Consider the following 21,814-nt stretch of genomic DNA (forward strand, 5'->3'; position numbering starts at 1 on the left):
ATCTGTCTTTAATCAGACAGATTCTATTATTATCACCCTCGTTTTACAGATGAAGAAAAAGAGGCTCAGAGAGGGGGAGCCACCTGCCCGAGGTCACAGAGAGACGTAAGTGTCTTGGACTCGGATCTCTAGTCCAGAACCTGCTCCTCTGCCAAGCTGAGCTGGGCAACACCCAGGTGTCTTGGTCTGTGGGGGAGGAGACACTGCTTCCTCTTCCAAACTCCTGCCGCCTCTGAATGCAAAGGTGGAAGCCGCAGGTCCCTGACCGGAAAAGCACTCCTGGGGGACGGCTTGGCTGGTGAGACTTACCCTGGTCTGCAAGGCGGAAGGACAGCGCTCCAGCCCCCCAGAGGAAGTCTCGGGGTGGACGGAAGTCAAGTGAGCCTGGGCTCTGCTTCCCCAGCAAGGCTGAAGATTTTCCCAACAGCCACGGCCAAATTTATCTGCCAATCCCCCAAAGAGCTGATTCCAGCGTCTGTCTGGAAATGTCAGCCCGTGTGGTTGGAGGAACGAGGGGAGAGTTTTCCTCTAAATAGCAGGAAGCATATGGGAGGCGGATGGCGCCCGCCACACCAACCTGCCAACTCTCACTCAAGCAGGAGCTAAAAGGGGCCCAGAGGGTCTGGAATTCCTGCCACCTCCCGGGAGGTTGGGGGTGGGGGTCGGAGACAGAGACAGGGGCAAGGAGAAGGGCAGAGAGCGGGCCCTGGAAGGCGGGCAGGAGTTCCTGGCTGACAGATGAGCGGCCTGAGGCCATCGGAGGAAGGGGACACACGGAAGAATTGAGCATGGCATTGGTGATGGCCGTAAGAGCTGCTACTCACGGAGCGCCTGTTATGAACCACATTTGGATTAGGCACTTTATTTGAATGATTTCACTTAAATTTTGTAACCAACTCTAAGATAGGGGCTGCTATTTCCCCATATTACAGATCAGGAAGCTGGAGCTCAGAGAAGGGAAAAACAGGAACTCAGACTCTCTGGGCTAGAAAGGACCTTCCAGAGCCTCAGCTGAATCACAAATACTCTACAGACTTTTCTGTCAAGTTGTGGAGCAGCTGTTGCTTAAATACTTCAAGTGATGGGGAGCTCACTACCATACGTTAACAGTGAGCAATTTGTATCCAATAGGTTTTCCTACTAAACTAGAATCTCTTTCTGCAGAGCTTTTCCCCCAGGTCTGAGTGCCAGACCCAGATCCTGCCTTCCCCCCCAGAGACAGAAGGGCAGGGAGCAAGGCCCTTCTAGGTCTCTGGCTCCCTCTCTGCAGGTGACATACCTCAGTTCCCTTGGCCACCTCTCTGCCCATGACCATGGCAACCAAAGCAGCCCCCAGTCACTTATGTGTGCCAGGCACCATGCCAAGCCCACCCATACACACACTCTTCCGAGCCCCCAGGTGTGGTGTCCCATCCTGATCCCTGGGGAGATACTGTCATTGCTCCATTTTACAGAGGAGCAGGCAGGCTCCACGAGGCAGAGAGCTTTGCCCCCGTCATTACAGCAAGGACGTGGGGGCAGTGGAGATCTCACTGGGCTGCTGCTCTAAGTCTCATGACAGCTGAAGAGGCCCCTGCTGGCCCTATCTGGGGACCCTCTTGCTGACGCTGACCCAGCCTTTGGCAGGGGTCATCTGGACACTGGCCCACAGCACCCCCTCCCGGGGTCACACTTAGCCCTCCCTTCCTCTTCCCCAGCACCCGTGAAGCCCCCAATCTGGCTAACTCTCCCTGTTAGACACCTCTCTGCACCATCCCCGTAGTCCCTCCCGGCCCCCTGTCACCCCCAAATGTCCCCAGCCCAACCAAGGACATCTCTGACACCCAGCTCTGCCCCGCCTTTGACTCCCTTCTACCCTGCAAAATCAATGCGCACTCCCTGGCCTGACAGTGGAGGCCTTTTGAGCTCCGGTCTGGGCCGAACCCTCCCACCTTCTTTCCCCTGGTGACCCCTCAAGCCCTGTGGCTTAAGAGTTCAGCAGTGAGGTCTCTCCGGAGCTCAGGGCCTCTACCTGACTCACCCTTCCCGGTTGTTTCTCCCGAAGAACCCCTATTTATCCTTTAAGACTCTGCTCAGAGGGACAGAATCAATTGATCTGGCCCCGGAGAACCCTGAGGGGTCGGCACCTCCCTCTGACTCGCCATATTCACCTGCCGTCGCTGACGGGGACGCTCTCCCCTTGGCTGAGTCTCGAACTCCCCTGGCGGGGCTGCTCTAATGCATCTTTGTAGCACAGCGCCTGGCACATGGTAGGTGCTAATAAATGTTTGTGGAGTGTGAGGATGAATGATTAAATGGGGACCTAGGGGCATGATGGAGTATTAGAGACGACACATAAAACACGGCTTGTGCATGTCACAGCTTTGATGTATCAGAAACAAAAAATGCCGCTGTCAAAATAAACAGTCACAAAACATTTAATTCATGAGGATTTTGCTGGCTGCCTGCAAACCGAGAAGGGTGTCAGGGGACGATCTGGGACGGTTGGAGCTTCCAGAAAAAAGCTGCCTCAGTCTGAGTAGATGAAGTCACCAGGGCTCACCTGAGGGGTGGGAGGAAGGGAGCAGGGGACTGTGGAGTGGGCAGGGGCGGAAGAGGCTGGGCCCAGGTTCCACACCTGCCTCTCACTTGCTCCGCGTCGATGCACAGGGGGCTTGGTCGCACTGAGCTGCAGTTCTAGTCTGTAAACTGTAAGGGGCATTTGGAGAACTGATTGACGCAGATGTGTGTCCAGAGGCCTAACCACTCCCTCTGCTGTCAGGGTGATGGACTCTCCCCTCCCACCTCCTCCATTCATGCTCCCAGCAGGGGAGGTGGACACCCCGAGTTTCTAGGTCTTGGGACCCTATGGTCTGAAAATGCAGGTCCCTGCAGCCCTCCTGGAAGGTCATTTGGGAGACAGCCCTCAGTGGCAGGTGAGTGGGAAGTGGCAGGATCGTGGACTTGATCCTGTGAAGGAGCTTTCTAATCAGAGGTGGAAGGAATACAGAGAGAGCTCCCCATCTCTGAGGGCGTGCAAGCAGAGGCTGGGCACCTCGGGGTCAGGAATTCTGACCCATGGTGGAAAAGAATTTAGACCAGTAGATAGCGCAGGCCCCCTTGAAGGACTACTTGGTCTTTTCTCTCCTTGCCTATGTGGGGCCTTGACCTGACCCCACCCCACCAAGATTATGTTCTCTCATTGCCAGCCAGACTGAGCTTGCTCCTCCCATGACGTCCCTCAAAGACTCAGCCTCCAGCATCAAGTCCAAGCTCTTATCCTGGCATTCAAAGCCCATGTGGTCTGGACCTGCCATTGCACATCCACTGGTTGTTCTCCCACCACACGCCCTTGACATTTTCTCCTGCCCACAATGGTCTTCCCATACTCTTCCTGGTTACTCAGCTTAGGTGTCACCTCCTCCAGGAAGACTTCCTTTCTCCCATGCTGGCCTTTGTGTTCCCTCAGCCCCTGTACACGTACCCACACTGCAGATGAGTCATCTATGGGCTCCTCCCGCTCCCCGTGGATCTGCAAGGCCGTTGAGGGCCAGGCCAGCTCCCTCCCAGGCCTGGCAGGGGCTCCGACACAGAGAAGGCTGATGTCTTCTGAGCTGGGCTAGTGCTTCGGAGCTTCTGATTTTGAGTCTAAAGCTGCCTCGGTGAGCTTGTGACTATAAGATCTGTGCTCAGGACTCTTTTCTATAGTTATACTGTTTCTTTTTCTGATTATAAAGGTCATAGGTCTTGGGAAAATCAGGTCAGTACAGGAGGGGGAATCTGCTGTGTGTAGCCACTGCCTGGTCTATTTAGGCTACAGATACATTTTTGATTGGGGGAGCTACCCCTTCCCACTTTCCACTGGTGGAGTTCTGGGGGTGTTGACTCCATCCCCAGCTGGGCAGTGGTGCAGAGGCCAGGCTGCCAGCCATGGTGATTGATTGAGGGGCCGGCACCTCCCCAAATCTGACCCATCATTGCTGAGACTCAGTTTTGAACCTTGTGTTTGAGCTATCTGGGAAGAAGTCTTGCATAGTCCTCTGGACAAGCATCTCATCTGCTGTACAAGAGAGCCCTATAAGAACAAGGGAGAAACTCAGAGGAAGCAGAACTGAGAAACAGTGAGAGAAATTGGGTCCTAGTAACAGGGTCTGGGCCCCTAGATCCAGCTGACCCTGAAGCCATTCCCTCTGAACTTTACAGTTACAAGCCAATAAATTTCATTTTTGTTTAGACCAGTTGGGGCTGGGTTGTCTGTCACTTGTACTTCAAAAGTACCTGAATGATACAAACAAAAATAAAAATAGAGCTTGTCCGTATCTCACCATTCAGAGGAAACCCCTATGAAGAGTGTGATGGCTTTCCTTCTGCATGCTCCTCTCGGCAGGAGCATGCACATATTCATGCACATCTTTCCTAACAAAAAGGAGACTGTTTTGTAACCTGCTATTTTTCCCTCAACAATGAGCCATGGACATGTTTCCATGTCAACAGTATAGGTCTATGTCATTGTCTCCACAGCCTCTGAGAACGCCATTGTCTGGCTGGACCATCATTTATTTAACCATCTCTTGCTGATAGATAATTGGACAGCTTCTGATTTATCACCGTCATTGAGAAAGTGCAGTGAACTTATTTGTAAAGTGTGTACGTTCGCTCTTACTGGATTATGTATGACTAAGATTCCATGATTCCAAGAGTTTGAATTCACCAGCGTAAGTTTCCCTGTCTAAGATTTAAGATTCGGTGTCTGTAAGCTAGTATCTGTCCTTCTGGGAAGGTTCAGTGGTTATCAAAACCAAGCAAACCTAGGGCCAGGGGTTTCCCTTAATAGTTTCTCCGATGAACGTGCTTGTTAGCAATGCAAGTCGGTTGGTGGGGAGGTAGTTGGGGCTCAGGGCTCGGGGTTCAGGGGGTTGGGGCTGGTGCTGGCCGTGTATGCCCCGCTAAGCCGTCCACCTCCCTGGGCCTCATCCCCCAACTGGGCCTGTCTCTCGGTAACTGAGAGGACAGTGAGCCTGGGGACCAGTCAGCACACCATGAGCGCAGAGTAGGCGTCACCTCTGGTGGTCACAGTGGCAATGGCCGCAGCTGCCAGCGATGCAGCGCTGAGACTGGTCCAGCCCTCTCCGTGTGTCAGCTCATCACTGAAGCCCCACAACAGCCCCCAGCACTGCTGTTCTTGTCTCCGTTTCACAGAAGGAAAAACTCAGCCTCAGAGAGGGCAAGTGACTTGCCCAAGGTCACACAGCCAAGAAGTGGTAGAGCTGAGGTGCGACCCAGATCTGCTGACTCCCCAGCCCACATCTTATTTTATTAGAGAACTGCTCCAGGCAGGACTGCGGACATCCTAAAATCCCCCACTTCCCTTCCCAAGTCCTAACACTAAGGAAAGACTCTAAATCCAGAAAAGTATTAAGAAGACAACACAGATCTCCCATGTCCACACCCTCTGGGACAGAACCACTGTGAACCGCTTTCAGAAACACACACAGTTCTTACAAAAAAATGATATCATGCTACCTCTGCTGTTTTATAACCTCTTCTCTTTCAACTCTGTAACACAGTATGAAGTTCTTTCTGCAACAGGAAATGTAGAGCCGTGGCCCCATTTCTGACAGCTGCAGCAGGTGCCACTGTGCGGCTGCAGCGCATGGATTTAACTAGTGCCCGGTGACAGACAAGGGCGTTCCCAACTGTCCTATTATCAACAATGCCCCAGTGAATACTTTCCAGCACGCCTAGATCCCTGTCATCCTGCAGGTCCCAGCTCGAATGCCACCTCCTTAGGGAAGCATCTTGAACCCTTTGCAACATCGCCACGCCGACTTCCATCATTGCACTGATGGCGTCTCTGCGTATTCGGTTCATTTGTTTGAGTGACTGAATAATACCGGTCCCTCCTCAAGGCAGTATGCTCTGTGACAGGCACAGACTAGCAGGGACTAGCCCTCGACGAATGTCTTGGGAGGGCAGGAATGCTTCTGGGGCAGGTGCCCTGTCTGCAGAGCAGGCACACCTGTTTCAGGGCTTGGAGACAGCCTCTGCCCCGCCGTCCTGCAGGCCAGGTCCCCAGAACCAGTTCAGGGACCCAGAGATCCACCATAGAGCTCAGTTTCAGTCACGGGCTGCTTGGAGATTCCATGCCAAGTGCCTGCCTTCCTGAGGCCTTCACACACACAGGAGACCCACAGGGCACCGGAGCCGGGAGAGCTGGTGGAACTCCCTATCGTGTGCTGGCTGTGTGGCCTTGGGCCAGTCATTTCCTCTTTGAGGGCTCAATCCCCTCATCTGTAAAATGGGGCCAATACCACCCACCTCACAGGGTTGTTCTGAAGATTAAGGAAGATAATGAATGTGCTTAACACACAGTAGGTCCTCAGGAAATGGCAGTGCAGGCCCACAGGCAGTTAGTTCAGAGGGTAGGTCTGGTCCTGCCTTACCCGGATGTTCTCTTTTCATCTTGAATGATTCCTAGCTGTGCCCTGGCCGCCTCCCCTGGCCTGTACCTTGGAATGACACATTCTGATCCTTCAACGCCTGTTAAATGGCTAAACGCTCTGCTCCGACCCCTTGTCATACTCCCCGATGCTTCATCTGCTGCCTGTGGCCACAGACACCCGCCTGGCTTCCGGAGCCTTAAAAATGCAAGAGGCACCGGCACATGCCTGAGGAGCAGACGGAGGAACCCTGCCCCTCGGGGGGACTTCCTGGCCCCCGATCCTCAAACACGGACGGTGGTGCTGGCCTGAGTCAGCCTGCCTGGGTTCTTGTCCCTGTTCCTCCCCCTGAGGGCTGGCTGGCCGTGGGACAAGTAACTTCACCTCTCCAAGCCTCCCTGTGCTCCTCTGTAAAATGGGGAGAACAACAGAATTCGTGAGGATCCAGTGAGATAAACTAAAACATTTAGCAAGAGCCTGGCATTTAGATAAGTACTTCACAGACATTAACTATTATTGTTATAATTGTTTTTTAGCTTTTTTAGTGTGAAATATGAGCACATAAAATGGGGTGTTAATGGAGTGAATTATCACGAAACAACGGGCTGTGGAACTGCCACGTGGGTCGGTGGACAGAGCAGTGCCCGCCCCTCAGAAACCCCTCCCGAAACTCTCCCCAATCCTTACAGACTATTTGCTCCACAAAGATGATCCATTTTTCACTTTCCTAGTGCTATTGTTATTACTGTTACTGATAATAACAAGCAAATAAAAACCATAAAACCGTGGCTACTCTGCCCGACTAAGCCAGGCTCCCAGCACCCTGGCTGCCTCCGTCCTGGGCACGGAGACTCCCCAGCCGATTTCCCAACTTGGGCTCCGGCTGTTCTTTAAATAACCAACTTGTCAGCAAAACAGCAGCAGTAACACCTCCCTCGCTGCCGCCCAGGCCTCCATCTTCCCTCACAATGCCGACGGCTGCTCCCCCCGCTCGTGCCAAGGAATCCCGGTCTCCGTCACTGGGCCACACGTGCCAGGGGCTGCCCGCTCCGCTGTGCTCTGGGTGGCCACAGTCCCACCCCTCGGGCTGTGCCTGGCCTGGGGGGCCCAGGGCGGCACTGAAAGGCGGCCAGTTTCAGGAGAGGCTGAGACGTTGACAGCTGAGCCCTCTCCCCAGGCCTGTGCCTCCGTCGTCCCATCAACCTCCCGCAGGGTCATCAGGAGTTTAGCCGAGGTGATGAAGAAGAGGGCGCACTTAGTGGAATGCCACGCACGTAATATGCAATTGCTCGAGAAATGCTTGAAGTTATTCAGGTGGCTGCTGTTACATATCTAGTCCCTGGCGGGGCCACGCAGGAACTAGGGCACAACCAGGAGAGTGTGCGAAGGATTAAGTCCCACAGAAACCCACGGCTCTTGGGCTGAGACGTCCTCATCACTTCGTTTCCTGCGACAGCTTCTCAGCCATATGCAACTGCTGTCTGCCGTCCCCACAATAAGCCAGGGGACAGATTAGGGGTGCCAGGCTGGGGGCAGCTGATTAAAAGGGCCCTTTTCATGGTTATTAATAAGAAGGCAGGCACCACGCGAGCGTGCAGCTCCTTGTTCTTGAAGAAGCACTTCTACTTACATTATCTACAGTGAATTTCACGGGTTTTTAAATTATCCCATAGCATTTGCATATGATACATATTTACAAGACTTTTCCCTTCTCAGAACCATCCCACCAGGGAGGCTGGGCAGCTGTTGGCAGAGGACAGAATGGAGACCTGAGGGGCGGGCCACCCTGCGGAAGGCCTGCACTGACTGCATGCTGTCCAGGGTCAGCAGCTAAGAGGCCACTGGGCTCAGGGGTCCTGATGATGTCTAGGCGGAGGGAGGTGACGGAGCCTTCTCTACTCTCCCTTTTTCCTTCCTTCCACAACTATTTACTATGCTCCCACTATATGCCAGGCGCTTGCCAGCTGCCGGCTGTCCAGTGGGGGATGAAGCATTATTTCTCATCCTTGGGGAGCAGAGGCCACGTGAACAGGCAGGTTGTAAACAACTGTCCCGTGTAGTGCTGAGTGGTGGCCGGGTGACCCTGGGCAAGCCCCTTCACTCATGTGAGCCTTGGTACCCTCGTCTGTGAACCAGACCAGCCATGCCTCTGCGGCCCAGGAGGTGGCGGCAGGATGAGACTTGGGGACGCGGCGAGTGTCAGGCGCTGTGCTGGCCCTGAGAGGGGTGTGTTCTTGGGATCACCGCTGTGGGAAAGGTGACAGGCCAGGCTTGGGGAGGAGTGGGCATGGGGGGCGGGCTGCACGTCCTCAAATGGGCAGTCAGAGAGGCTGTGGGCCCTGCACCTTGACCGTGTGGAGGTCAGTCTGCTCCGGAACTGGAGGAATGTGGGCAGAGCAGGCTGGAGGGGCAGGAGCCACAGGGCTCCCCGAGATTCAGGAACTCTGATGGCCTCACCTCAGCCCCAGCACAGCTCACCCCTCCCCTCCCCTTCCCGCACCCTTGTCGCCAGCCGTCCCAGCTCCTTGGGTGTGGCACAGGCTGGCCTTTGAGGGAGACAGAGCTGGGCTCACTGTGCATCTTCTCCGGCAAGTGGCTTCCCTTCTCTGAGGCTGTTTCCTTTGTGAAAAGGAAGCCATCACCATGCCCACCTGTCGGGATGCTGGGAGGACTGGGTAAGACAAGCAGTTAAACTGTAAGTTGAGCTCAGACACAGAAAAGCTCTCACTGAGGTCCCTCCGCCAGCATGTTGGTGTCTGTGGGTGGGGGAGCCGGGCATTTCCCAGCGGTGCAGAGCACGAGTGGGCGGTGAGCAGCCCGGATTCTGTGTGCCCAGGCCGGTGGACGCAGTTACTTACCAACCAGGGAGCTATGTGCAGAGGGAAAACAGCAACCAGTCGGGAACCAGCGGGTGTCACCTCAGGAGTGGGCACTGCACCTAGGGCTGGCACACACATCCCTCCAGGCACTCAGTCAGAGGAGCTGGCAGCAACCAGTGTGGGACGGGGGCCCTCCAGTGCCGGCAGTGACCAGGTTTGGACAGCCAGGTGCCTGGCAGAAGGGAAGGCACCAGTACCTGCAGAAATGGGGGAGAATGTCAGTTAGGAAGTGCCTGGGATAATCTCTCCACCCTGAGACACTTGGACTTGCCCTGGGAGCCCTGAGGAGGAATGCACCATGCAGCAATCACACAAACCCAAGTGCTCAACACTACATTTTTCTAAGCACTCCAGCCTCCCGGCTCATGGGGTCCCCACATTGTTTTTCAGAGGCATATTTACATGTCATGCATATTTATGATGCCTTCCCCACCACCCACAGAATCCCCACAGCAGCCTAGAAGCTGGGTTTCAAAGCCTTTGATCCCCCCTGTCTTGCTTTGTCCTCACCTTCCCTGAACAGGGGCAGTCAGGAAAGCCACACAATCCTGAGACGAATCCCAGCTCAGCCGCTCACTATTGGAAGGACGGCTGTCCTGTTCTGGGCCTCAGTTTTCTCACTTGTCAAATGGTACTCATGGTGCCTCCTCTGAGGCACTTCTGGTCAAGATGGAGGGACAGGTAAACATGCTTCACTTCCTCACGCAACCACAGAGAGAATTACGACTATATCTCAAAACAAATAACAACCAGAACTGTCAGAAAACTGAGCTGTAGGGAAGTCTGACAACCAAGGATGTAAAGAAGCCACATTCATCTAGACAGGTGTCTTTTCTAAGACAGGGAGTCAAAGCAGCTCCACCTAATACACAGAAACAGGCGCAGGGAGGCTGTCGAATTGAGGAGACAAAGAAACATGGCCCAAATGAAAGAACAGAACAAAACTCAAGAAGAAAAACTAAATGAAATAGTCATTTGAACTAGAGATTGCCAACCCATCAGATACAGAGTTCAAAACACTGGTGATCAGGATGCTCAAAGAACTCACTGAGTATGGCAAAAACATAAGGGAAGAAATGAAGGTTATGCTAAGCGAAATAAAGAGAAATCTACAGGGAACCAAGAGTGGAGAGGATGAAGCCAAGAATCAATGATTTGGAACATAAGAAAGGGAAAAGCATTCAATCAGAACAGCAGAAGAAAAAAGAGTTTAAAAAAAATGAGGAGAGGCTTAGGAACCTCTGGGACAATGTTAAACGTACCAATATCCAAAACACAGGGGTGCCAGAAGAAGAAGAAGAGCAAGAAATTGAAACCTTATTTGAAAAAAAAATAATAAAAGAAAACTTCTCTAACTGGGTGAAGGAAATAGACATACAAGTCCAGGAAGCCCAGAAATCCCAATTAAGTTGGACCCAAAGAGGCCCACATGAAGAGACATCATAATTAAAATGCCGATGGTTAAAGACAAAGAGGGAATCTTAAAAGCTGCAAAAGAAAAGGATAGAGGTACCTACAAAGGAGTGCCCATAAGACTACCAGCTGATTTCTCCAAAGAAACCCTACAGGCAAGAAGGGGTTGGCAAGAAGTATTCAAAGTGGTGAAAAGCAAGGACCTACAACCTAGATTACTCTATCCAGCAAACCTATCATTTAGAAATGAAGGGCAGATAAGGTGCTTCCCAGACAAGGAAAACTAAAGGAGGTCACCATCACCAAGCTATTATTATATGAAATGTTAAAGGGACTTATTTAAGAAAAAGAAAATCAAAACCATGAACATTAAAAGAGCAACAAATTTACAGCTATTGACAACTGAATCTGAAAAAACAAACTAAGGAAACAATCAGAACAGGAACAGAATCACAGAAATAGAGATCATTTGGAGGGTTACCAGCTGGGAGAGGGAAGGGGGAGAGTGGGGGAAAGGTGAAGGGATTAAAAGTGTGACTGGTAGGTACAGAGTAGACGGCGGGGGGCGGGGCAGGGGGGCGGTGTCAAGAACAGTATGGGTCCTGGAGAGGCCAAAGAACTTATATGCATGACCCATGGCCATGAACTAAGGGGGCATTGCTGGAGGGAAGGGGGGTACTGTGTGGAGAGGGGCAAAGGGGGGAAAATTGGGACAACTGTAATAGCATAATCAATAAAATATATATTAAAAAAAGAGTGCCTCCTCTGGGGGCTGCTGTGAGGATTAAAAAGATACGGCAGGCAGAATACCTGGCTCTGTCCCTGTCCCCTGCACTCAGAGCTGCATTACATCACCCCCTCTGTCACCTCCCACATAACACATCTTGTGCAAGAGGCAAAGAGAAGCCAGGTGTCCCTTGCCACCCACCTCTCCTGAACAGGTGCCACCGCGCCTGCTTGGATCTTTAAATCAGCAGGGACCCGGCCCTCCTGGGGGAAGAAAAGGGCTCCTCCATTCCACACCCCCTTCCCAGGAGCCTCTTAGCTGCCTTGGAGGCCTCAGTGGAGACCCCCGCCCTCCACCCTCTCATTCCACAGGTGGAGAAACTGAGACACGAAGGAAACAAATTCTGTGGGGGGCGCAGAACACAAGAGGCTGGGCTTCTACCTCTCAGCCCTGGGAGGGGAGATACAGGGGTCAGGTCACAGGAGGAATGTGGAGAAAGGGGCCACTGACGGTGCGGGAGGGTCGCCTTTCCCTCCCCAGGGTCACCCCAGGGCCGGGGAGAGCCCTTACATGTCTAACCTCTCTATCTCCACTCCTACTCTGTGCCACACCCGTAACAGGCTAGGCCAAATTTCCTTCTCCCCACAGCCCTACGATGTTATCCCTGTTTTTCAAAGGAAGAAACAGGCTCAGGGAGTTTCAGGAGTCCCCGTGGGCACACACACTGAGGAAGAGGCAGAGCATCTCACTCCAAGACCCAGCACTTAACCCTCTGTGCCTCCTCCAGAGGAAAAATCACCAACCAAGCCCTGGCTGGTGTGGCTCAGTGGACTGGGTGCCAGCCTGCGAACCAAGATTGCCGGTTCTATTCTCAGTCAGGGCACATGCCTGGGTTGCAGGCCAGGCCCCCAGTTGGAGGCATGCAAGGGGCAACTGGGGGCCTGATTGATGTTTCTCTCCCTCCCTTTCTCCTTCCCGTCCCTTCTCTCTAAAAATAAATAAATAAAATCTTTAAAAAAAGAAAGAAAATCACCAACCAAGACAAACAGGCATAACCATCTGGTTGAAAATGTTTAAGTATCAGGAAAAGAAAATACCAAACTCCAAAAAATTTTTGAATATAGTGGACATGAATTCTTAAAGATGTAGAAAAGATTTCAAGATGCACCAAGGGGCGTACAAACTGCCAAGACGTGAAAACCCAGGGCTCGGGGGGAAGCGTTCCCGATCAGGGTGTCACTTTCAGCAAAAATCGGCCAGAGCCCAGAGCAGAAGGAAAAGAGGTGACAGCGGAGGGAGGCGATCTGTGCAGGGCAGGGGGGCAGCAGTCCTGACCTGGGGGTCCCGAGGCCTGTCTTGGAGTCCCCCCACTTCCTTGCTGAGGGGCCAGAGCAAGTCTCCTCTCGCACCCCCCACTTTGCAGCAGGGGGGAGAAGCAGCAGACCATCTCTTGGGTCCCTGCCAGGTGTTTGGATTCCGGGGCTTCCGACGTGGACGAACCTCGGGAACATTCTATGAAGTGCAAGAAGCCACGGAAGACCACAGAAGGTATGATTCTCCTCTAGGAGCCGTCCAGAACAGGCGACTCTGGAGGGACAGAAAGTGGATGAGCGGTTGCCAGTGGGGGGACCGGGAGCAGGTGAGAGCTCAGATGTTTGTGGTTTACTTTGGGGATAATGAAAATATTTTAAATGGGTCATGGTGATGGATACACAACTCTGTGAATATACTAAAAGGCACTGAATTGTACACTTTAAAAGAATGCATTGTATGGTATATGAATTCTGTCTCATAAAAGCAGTTACACCAATCCAACACTAACAAAAAAAAGATTCTTTGACTTCCAAATGGGTAGCTGTTCTGCAGGCGTCTGCGGTCCTCCCAGGGTTCTTTTGCTAAGGCCCAGGGAGTATTTCCCAAGAAGCCCCCACACACCCCCAGACCCTCTATCCCAGAGGCCTTTGCACTTCACATTTACCCCCTCCAGGAAGCCCTCCCTGACCTCCCAGCTAGGTCGGGTCTCTGCTTCCTGGCTGCTAGGGTCCATCTGTTTCTCCTTCTGGCCACTTAGTGTGCTGCCGTGAGGAAATCATCTCCATGATTATTGGTTGACCCTGCTTCCTCCATCAGACTGGGGGCTCCAGACGGCAGGGACCGTTGTCCTTGGTCATCATTGTCAACACTGAGTGCAGTCAGTGCCTGGCACACAGTAGGTGTTCCAGAAACAGCTGCTGATTGAAGGAATGAACGGAAGTTCCAAACCGTGTAATGCACACTTGGCTTCCGGCCCTGGCTCCACCACATCCTGGCCAGGTGACACGGGGCAAGCCACGTAACCTGAGAGTCTTGACCCTGCTTCCGAGAGGAGCCAGGGGATTAAGAGGGATAACGGACAGGGAGAGTGCTTTATGAAGTGGCTCCTCCCACAGCTGCCCCCACCTTGGTGGGGGCAACCCCCTCCTTGCATCACTCAGGCCCAAACCCTGGAGTCATCCTTGACGCCTCCCTTCCCCTCACCCTCTGCACCCAGGCCGTCAGCAACTCCTACCGGGTCCACCTTCGCATTGTAACAAAAAGCTGACGCGCCACCTGCACTGCTGCCACCACTGAGGACTGAGCCACTGTCATCTCTCGCCTGGATTAGTCATGTCCTCTCTTGTCTCTGCTTCTGCTTTTGCTCCTGACACAGAAACTGGAGGAAGCAGGTTAAAACACAAGCCAGATCCTGTCCCTCTGCTCTTCAACCTCCACGGCCTCACCTCACCTCGAGTAAAAGCTGACGGCCCTACAGACGCGGCAGGAACCACCTCCAGACATCACCTCCGAGTCTCCCCTCTACTCTCGGCTGACTCCCTTTGCCCCGCCACACGGGCCTTGATGCTGATCCTTAAACATACCAGCCGTGCTCCTGCCCGAGGCCTCTGCCCTTGCTCTTCCTCCGCCTGGACTGCTGGTGCCCAGGTGCCCGTGAGCCTTCCTCCCTCCCTTCCTCCCAATCTTTGCGGAGACCTCACCGTGTCCACAAGAGGCAGTTCAGCACCACGGTTAACACTTCGCTGAAGAGCATGGGCTCATGGTAAAATCCAGGCTCTGCCAGTCACATAGCTGGGTGACCTTGGGAAAGTTTTTACCTTCTCTGTGACTCGGTTGCTCATTTCTGAAAAGGGAGTAATTCCTCATATGGTGGTTGTGAGGCCTAAATGTATCCAGGGAGCACCGCCTCCACATCAGCTGATCCTGTTGCCCACCCACCCGCCGCACCTAATATTCCCAGGGCCTTTCCCTCCCTGCCGTATTGTTCTCCTTGGCACCTGCCACTATATAACGGGTATGCAAATGAGTAATCTACCCTGATTACTGCCTGCCCCTCCCACTGAAAAGTCAGCCCCACGAGGCAGAGAGTTTTGTCTCTTCAGTGTGGTGGCCAGATCCCCAGTGCCTAGCGCAGCACCTGGCCTGTGGAGGCGCTCAGCAAAGACTTCGCTCAACAAATATTTTCACTGCGGAATAAATCGTTATTGACTAATTGTCATTCCCCTCCTTCCTGTTATCGACATTTTCTCCTCCAGCCCAGTTGGAGCTCCAGGTCCACGTAGCCAAGTTCCTGCTGCCAGTTCGGCCTGCCACCCTGCAGACGCCTCACACGCTATGTGTCCAGGGCCCGGTCTGTGACCTTCTCTGGGGACCCCGCCCTCCTGCATCATGGCCTAACCTGGTACCCGGACCAGCTCTCTCTCTTCCACAACCAAGAAGCCTGGAGGCTCCCATGCCCTTTCCTCCTTCGCCCTCACCCCCTCGTATGTAAAACCCAAGGCCATGTCCTACATTTTGAACCTTCCTAAACATCTCTCAGATCTCCTTCCTTTCATCCGCAGTCACCCCCACGCTGTCCCTGCCAGCACTATCTCTTTTTCAGCCCACTGCACGGGCCTCCTCCCCGGGCACCCTGCTGCCTCCCTCGGTCTATTTTCTATGCAGCGGCCAGGAGGATCTTTTCAAAACACATGTGGAGCACATGAAAGCCTCGCTCTGCAAGCTTGAAAAGTCAAAATCCCCATTACTCAAAAAACAAACCAACCGGAGCTTTTCAAAAAACTTCAACTCAGGGCTCTTCAAATAATAAGCAGCTTCCCCAGGTAAAATGATATTATTGGTTGTACAAAAATTTAATTTACAAAAATGGGTTTACCTTTAAACTCAATAAATATTCATGAAGTTGAATTGAAATGAAGAAGTAGTTTTTAAAACCAGTGTTTGTGGGCGTCCCTCACACACTCACACACTGGGGGCTTTTTGCACCCCCACGTCTCAGGTTACTCCTCCCAGCAGAGGCGGCAGGTGGCCGTGACTCTGGTTTTCAGATGCGGCAACTGAGGCCCAGAGAGGGGAGGTGACTTGTCCAAAGTAATGCAGCTCCCAAATTCCCCCCCGAGTCCTCCCAGACACTGGAGGCTGGGGCCACAGGGTGCCAGGTGGGAGACCAGTGGGCCCTCCTGTTCTCCAGCTGACTGCTGCTGCAGTGCCGAGGGCCTCAGAGCCCTCGGACAGAACCTGCCTGTTTCCCGCTCCCTGCCTCTGGAGGTGCACTTTCTCCGCCCAGGGTAACTGCTCCCCAGGCTGGTCTCAGCCTCCAGCACCGAGGCTCCTGCCTGCACCAGCTCAGCACTGGCTGCCAGATGCACCAGCTGCAATGATGTGAGGATGTTCCTGATGGGGCAGCACCCTCGTCTCTTGCACTGTGTCCTTCCCGGATCTTCTGCCTTAGAGCCTGTGGTTCCTCTGCCTCCTCTGATGGCTGGTCCTCCAGCCCTCTGTCCCGAGTCCACGTGGACCTTCCAGGTCTCTCTGTGCTGCCTGGCCTCACACCTGAACCCAGGTGAGGCTCAACACCCTGCTGCCTCCCAGGTCTCCCTCCATAAGCCCCTCACGCCCCTACATCCAAAATGGAGCTCATCGCCTTCTCCCCCAGACCTGCCCCTCACTGATGTGTCTCAAACCACAGTTCCTCTCCACGCCCACTGCCCTGTGCTCAGTTCAGGCCTCGTCCCTCCTCAGGGCATTTGAGCACAAGCCACGCATCTTCCCACATGCCATCCACAACACCCACACACCAGCCACCCACCGCTTTCCCAGCCATCCACCAACTACCTACTCACCCAGACTCACCATCCACTCCCTCCTTCCTCTGCCCTCCAGTCCACCACCCGCAATTTACTGAGGCCTCTCCAACATGCCAAGCCTCATGCTGGACATTATGACACAAAAATGACAGACCTAGTCCTTGGCCTCAAGAGGCTCACACTGGAGCTGGATATTTATTTAATTACATTTTAAAATTTGTTTTTTAGAGAGAGGGTAAAGGAGGGAGAAATGGAGAGAAACATCGATTAGTTGTCTCTCGTACACTCCCAACTGGAGACCTGGCCCACAACCCAGGCATGTGCCCTGACTGGGAATTGAACCGGCGGCCTTTTGGTTTGCAGGCCAGAGCTCAACCCACTGAGCCACATCAGCCAGGGCTGGAACTAGGTCTTGAAGGGTGAATAGGAATCCGTGGAGGGTGGAGGGGAGGAAGGGCGGGCCTCTAGGTTGAGGGATAAACAAGGGCACAGAGATAGCATGGAGACACCGGGTGTCTGAGGACCTTGAGCAGATGGGTGGGGCATAACAGAGGTGAAGGTTTAAGGGCCAACTGAGGCCAGCTCTGCAGAGGCCTTCAGGACCAGGTGAGAAAGGACTTCGGACTTTATCTAAAGAGTGGGCCCTGGTGGACTCCGGTTCCTCCATCTTGTAGCTGTGTGGCCCTGAACAAATGACCTCAGTGCTCCCTGCCTGTAAAATGGGAATAATTACCTATTACAAAGGACTAAGTGAACTAATGCATGTATATATTATGTCTCTTAGCACAGTGCTTGGTGTATAGAAAATGCTCAGTAAATATAGTTGCTATTAGTCCTCATATTATTATTAATTAATATGCTCTAGTCAGTTAGTAGACAGCAGAGAGTTTTATCAGGTTGGCCAAAAAGTCCGTTTAGTTTTTTCTGTAAAATAAAAGATGCACTTTTCATTTTCACCAATAACTTTATTGATTTGGATATTTGAGTATATCGGCTATCTCCTGCTATTGGCTTCTAGTGGGTAGAGGCCAGGGGTGCTGCTAAACATCTTCCAATGCCTTAGGCAGCCCCACAGCAAAGAATTATTTGGCCAAAATGTCAACAGTACCAAGAAACTTTGCAAACCACATTTGACACATTTGATCAGTCACAGCACCTTCCCCATACACTGTGAAAATCTTTTTCTGCATTTCAGTTGTATTTTTACCTTTCTTGAAATAATAAAGCATAATATGCCAAAAATGTCATATATTTTCTTCCATCCTCAATATTAAAATGGCTGAACAAAAATTCACCATTTCGATACGTTTTTTTAATGCATACTGATCTGACAGCTGTCACAATACAACCTAACAAAATTGTTTCGAATGAAGTTCAAGACAACTAAGCACCATGAGAGCCATCGTACGGAAAAAATGAAACGAACTTTCTGGCCAACCCAGTTCATAAGGTGCGTGTCAATCTGGACTGCAAAGCCCCCGTTCAGCACCCGGGGAATCTGGAGTGAGCTTCGTCGCCCCGCCCAGGATTTCCCAGGCGTGGCCAGCCCCTGCCTCACCAGCTCCAGCCTTGTCCTCACCTACCGACCGCCCCAGCCAGTCATGCCTTACTGCCCTAGACCACTGGGGCCAGTACCCCAGACCGACCTCCAGGACGCAGATGAACTTGTCATGCCCTGCCCCTAGTTTTGAGGAGCTAAGGGCATCTGATGCGGGCAGCCTGCCTGCTCTCTCTGACAGCTCTGGGGACACCACCCTGTGGATAACAGCAGCTCCTCTCACAGGATACCAAGAAGCTCTTGACACAGGTTTGTCCTCTAACCCTCACAGCTCTGTGCCAGTGTACGGTCACCCATTCTGCAGATGACAACACTGAACCCCAGGAGGAAGACAGTACTTCCTTTGCTCCAGGCTGCACAGCAAGAAAATGGATGAGTAGGGATTCGAACTCTGGCTGGTCAGACTCCAGGGTCCCAGCTCTCTCCTCCAAATTACCAGGGCCCAAGACTACATGTGGACGTGAATTTTCAAGTCCTGAGGAGTGTTGTTTGGGAAGACTCCAAGCAAAGATGGAAATGCCCTCATTTGCACCATCCAATTGTGGTCATGAGCCACAGGTGGCCACTGAGCACCCGAAATGTGCCTAGTGCGACGGAAGGACTGAATTTTAAATGAAATGAAATTTAAATAACCGCATGCGGCTTGTGGCCACCCTATTAGAGAGCAGCAAGACCAGACGGCTTTTAACATTCTCAACCCCGAGACCGCACTTCCGAATGCTCACACTTTTTGAACCATGACTCACAAAACCTTTTGCCATTTTGTGGAAAGATTCTTACCATGTACCACCTGGTCCCTGCTTTGATAAACGGAGGCTATCCAGCACCCACGAGTTAATTGCTTTTTTACAATTCAAGGTCATTCAAGAACTAGCTGCCAAACTCCTGCTCTGCGCCAGGCACCGAGCCAGATGTGGAAGACTGATGCGCTTGTCCCTGCCCCCAAGGAGCCCAGTCTGGTGGGGAAATGTCCCACATTAGGGTCTGTGGCAGCGGACGGGTGCTGGGACGAGGTTTAGACACAGTCTGGGAAGCTGGGGGTGGGCAGGGTGGCCACACAGAGGGGGAGACATTGAGACGGTGTCACCAAACTTCACAGTGTGCACGGCCCTTGCACAGCCGCTGTCTCATCTGCCTGTCACGATAGCCCTGTGACGGAGTTCGGACCCGCCTCATCTCCGGTTTTCTGCGCACTGGATTCGCATGAGCACACACTCCTGGAATGGTGGTGCGGGCCGCAGCTCTGAGCCAACACCCCGACCCTGGGTGAGGGCAGAGCTGGCTTGGTCTCCGAGGCCAGGGCTCCCCTGGGTCGGCCCACACCCGCTTCTTGGGAAGGTTTACCCAGGACCCAGGCAGCTGGTGCCCAGATTTGTTTCATTCGAGGACTTGGAAATCAGATGTTCCCCAAATCCCCCAAAGAGCCAGTCTTGCAAATCCCTAAACCTTCTGCGGTTCTGACAGGACCCAGCAGCCCCCTCACTGGCCACCTGGCCTCCTCTCAGCTGGCTGGATGACTTCCATGACTTCCGGAGGCCACGGAAGATCTTCATCTAATGACATTTCCCCGTAACCCCTTCGTTTCTGTTCCGTACTCTCGGGGCCACTGTAGCGGCCTCCTCTCCCCTGCCCTGCTTCGCCTTTCTCTGAATCCTTCTCCGAGCTCCTGCCTGGTCCCTCTGTCCTTCTTGGAAGGCATTTCTCTGCGCTTCCTGAAGGCACTCCTGCCTGGGGCCCAGGAAGCTCCAGCCTTTCCATCTCCCCTTGTTAACATCATCGAGTCCTCCCTTGCCAAAGTCTAGAGCCCCTCTGATCCTTACAGTGGCTTTGGAGCAGAAGGCTGGGAATCCCTAGTCTGTGCCCCACAAACTAACATCTCTTGAGCCCCTACTCTGAGCACACCCCAAGCCAGGCCACATGGAAGGCGATAAGAATTACCCAGTGGGGGTGGCAAATACGTAAACAGACATGCAGCCCAAGGGGATGGAAGCTGCCCTGGAGGGAAGCCCAGGGGCCCACGGGAGCCCTGAGCAGTCTGGGGGATTAGGGAAACATCAGAAAGGAGGGGAGGCCATGGCTGGGCCTTGCAGGATGCACAGGAGCCCACTAGGCGGACAGAATGGGGAAGGGCACTGGAGCGGAGAAGAGGGACACAGCGGTGTCTGTATGTTTGGGGAACTGTGAGAATTCTGCGCAGGTGGGGAGCTGGCCTGTGGGCTCAGGGGGCGAGGGGGAGGGAGGGAAGGGGAGACAGGGCTGGAACCGCAGGTGGGGCTCCATCCTGAGGGTCCTGCAAGTCTGTCCAGGGGGTGCAGCCTTTACCTTGAGGGCAGTGGGGAGTCAAGGGCTTAGTCAAGTTTGAGTCAGAGAAAGATCACAAGTAGCTTTGGGGGCAGCCTAGCGGTGGCGCTGTGGTCCAGGGGGAGCTGACAGTGAGCTACCAGGACAGGGGCACTGGGGCCAGGGGCGCGGGGACAGGCAGGTTCAGGACTCGGGGCTGATTAGATGTGGAAGATGAGACAAAGGCAGGCAAAGGCGACCCCCAGACTCCTGCTCCAAGCGACTGGGAGACACAGTAAATCAGCAGTTCCCCTCGTCCTTGGGGGGACGTGCCAGAACCCTCAGTGGGCCTGAAACCTCTGGCAGTGCCTGAAACCCTACATATTTATGTTTTTTCCTACACATACGTACCTATGATGAAAGTTAAGTTGTAAATTAGGCACAATAAAAGATTAACAATAACTCATAATAAAACACAGGGATTATAATAATATTCTGTAATAAAAGTTATGTGAATGTGGTCTCTTTTGCAAAATATCTTACTGTACTGTGCTCACTTTTTCAATCAAAGGAGGTGCTTTACAGCTTCTCTCTGGCGTGTCCGCATCGCCAGCCTCACTGCTGTGCTTTGGGGCCATCATCAAGCAAAATAAGGGCCCCTCTGCAGGGGCCCTGAGATACTGAGGCAGTGGATTGGTAACTAAGACGGCTATGAAGTGACCGGCAGACGGGCAGCGCACACAGCGTGGGGATGCGGGACGAAGGGAAGGTTCCGGACCCGGGTGGGACAGAGCGGCAGGGCCCGAGGTCTCATGGTGCAACTTGAAACCTACAAACTGTTATTTCTGGAATTTTTCATTTACCATTTTCTGTGGTTGGCCACGGGTAACTGAAACCACAGAAAGCAAAACTGTGGATAAGGGTGGGGGAGGACTAAAGCACCAACCTTCCAGCAAACTTTTTCTTAAAGGACCAACAGTAAGTATTTGAGGCTTGCAGGCCACTCAGTGCGCCAAGGCTGCCAGAGACAGTACATAAGTGGGTGGGTGGGGCTGTGTTCCAACAAACTTTTGATAAGAACAGGTAGGCCATGGCCGTCGCCTGCTGATCCCTGGGCTATCAACAATAATAACAAGAAATGCATCTCAAGCTGGCTGAAACAATAAAGTGAACGGATTAACCCATATAACTGAAAAGAAATCCAAAATTTTTGTGGACTTCAGGCATAGTTCAATCAGGGCGTCAGCTCTGTTTTGCTGTTTTCTCATCCCAGTCTTTCTCCACATCAGCTCCATCCCAACTCTGGGTTCCTGCATGCACACAAAGTGGCTGCGGCTGTTCCTGGCAAAGAACACCATTGGGGCAGAGGATGGACAGCTCTTCCTAAGAGCCACTCTGATTGGACTTGCTTATGTCAC

The 21,814-nt window shown here is 53.0% G+C and overlaps 1 protein-coding gene across 2 annotated transcripts in view; it reads right to left on the reverse strand.

Annotated features, from left to right (window-relative positions):
* DLGAP4 (DLG associated protein 4) overlaps positions 1-21,814 on the reverse strand; it is a 189,960-nt gene that overhangs the window by 120,563 nt on the left and 47,583 nt on the right. For both annotated transcript variants that reach the window (XM_045833600.1, XM_045833601.1), the window contains exon 2: positions 9,278-9,495. The gene's annotated coding sequence lies outside the window, so the exon portion shown is untranslated. The remainder of the gene's footprint in view (positions 1-9,277; positions 9,496-21,814) is intronic.

This window comes from Phyllostomus hastatus, unplaced genomic scaffold, assembly GCF_019186645.2.
Source record: "Phyllostomus hastatus isolate PE091 unplaced genomic scaffold, TTU_PhHast_1.1 phas_contig_17, whole genome shotgun sequence".
Taxonomy (NCBI): domain Eukaryota; kingdom Metazoa; phylum Chordata; class Mammalia; order Chiroptera; family Phyllostomidae; genus Phyllostomus; species Phyllostomus hastatus.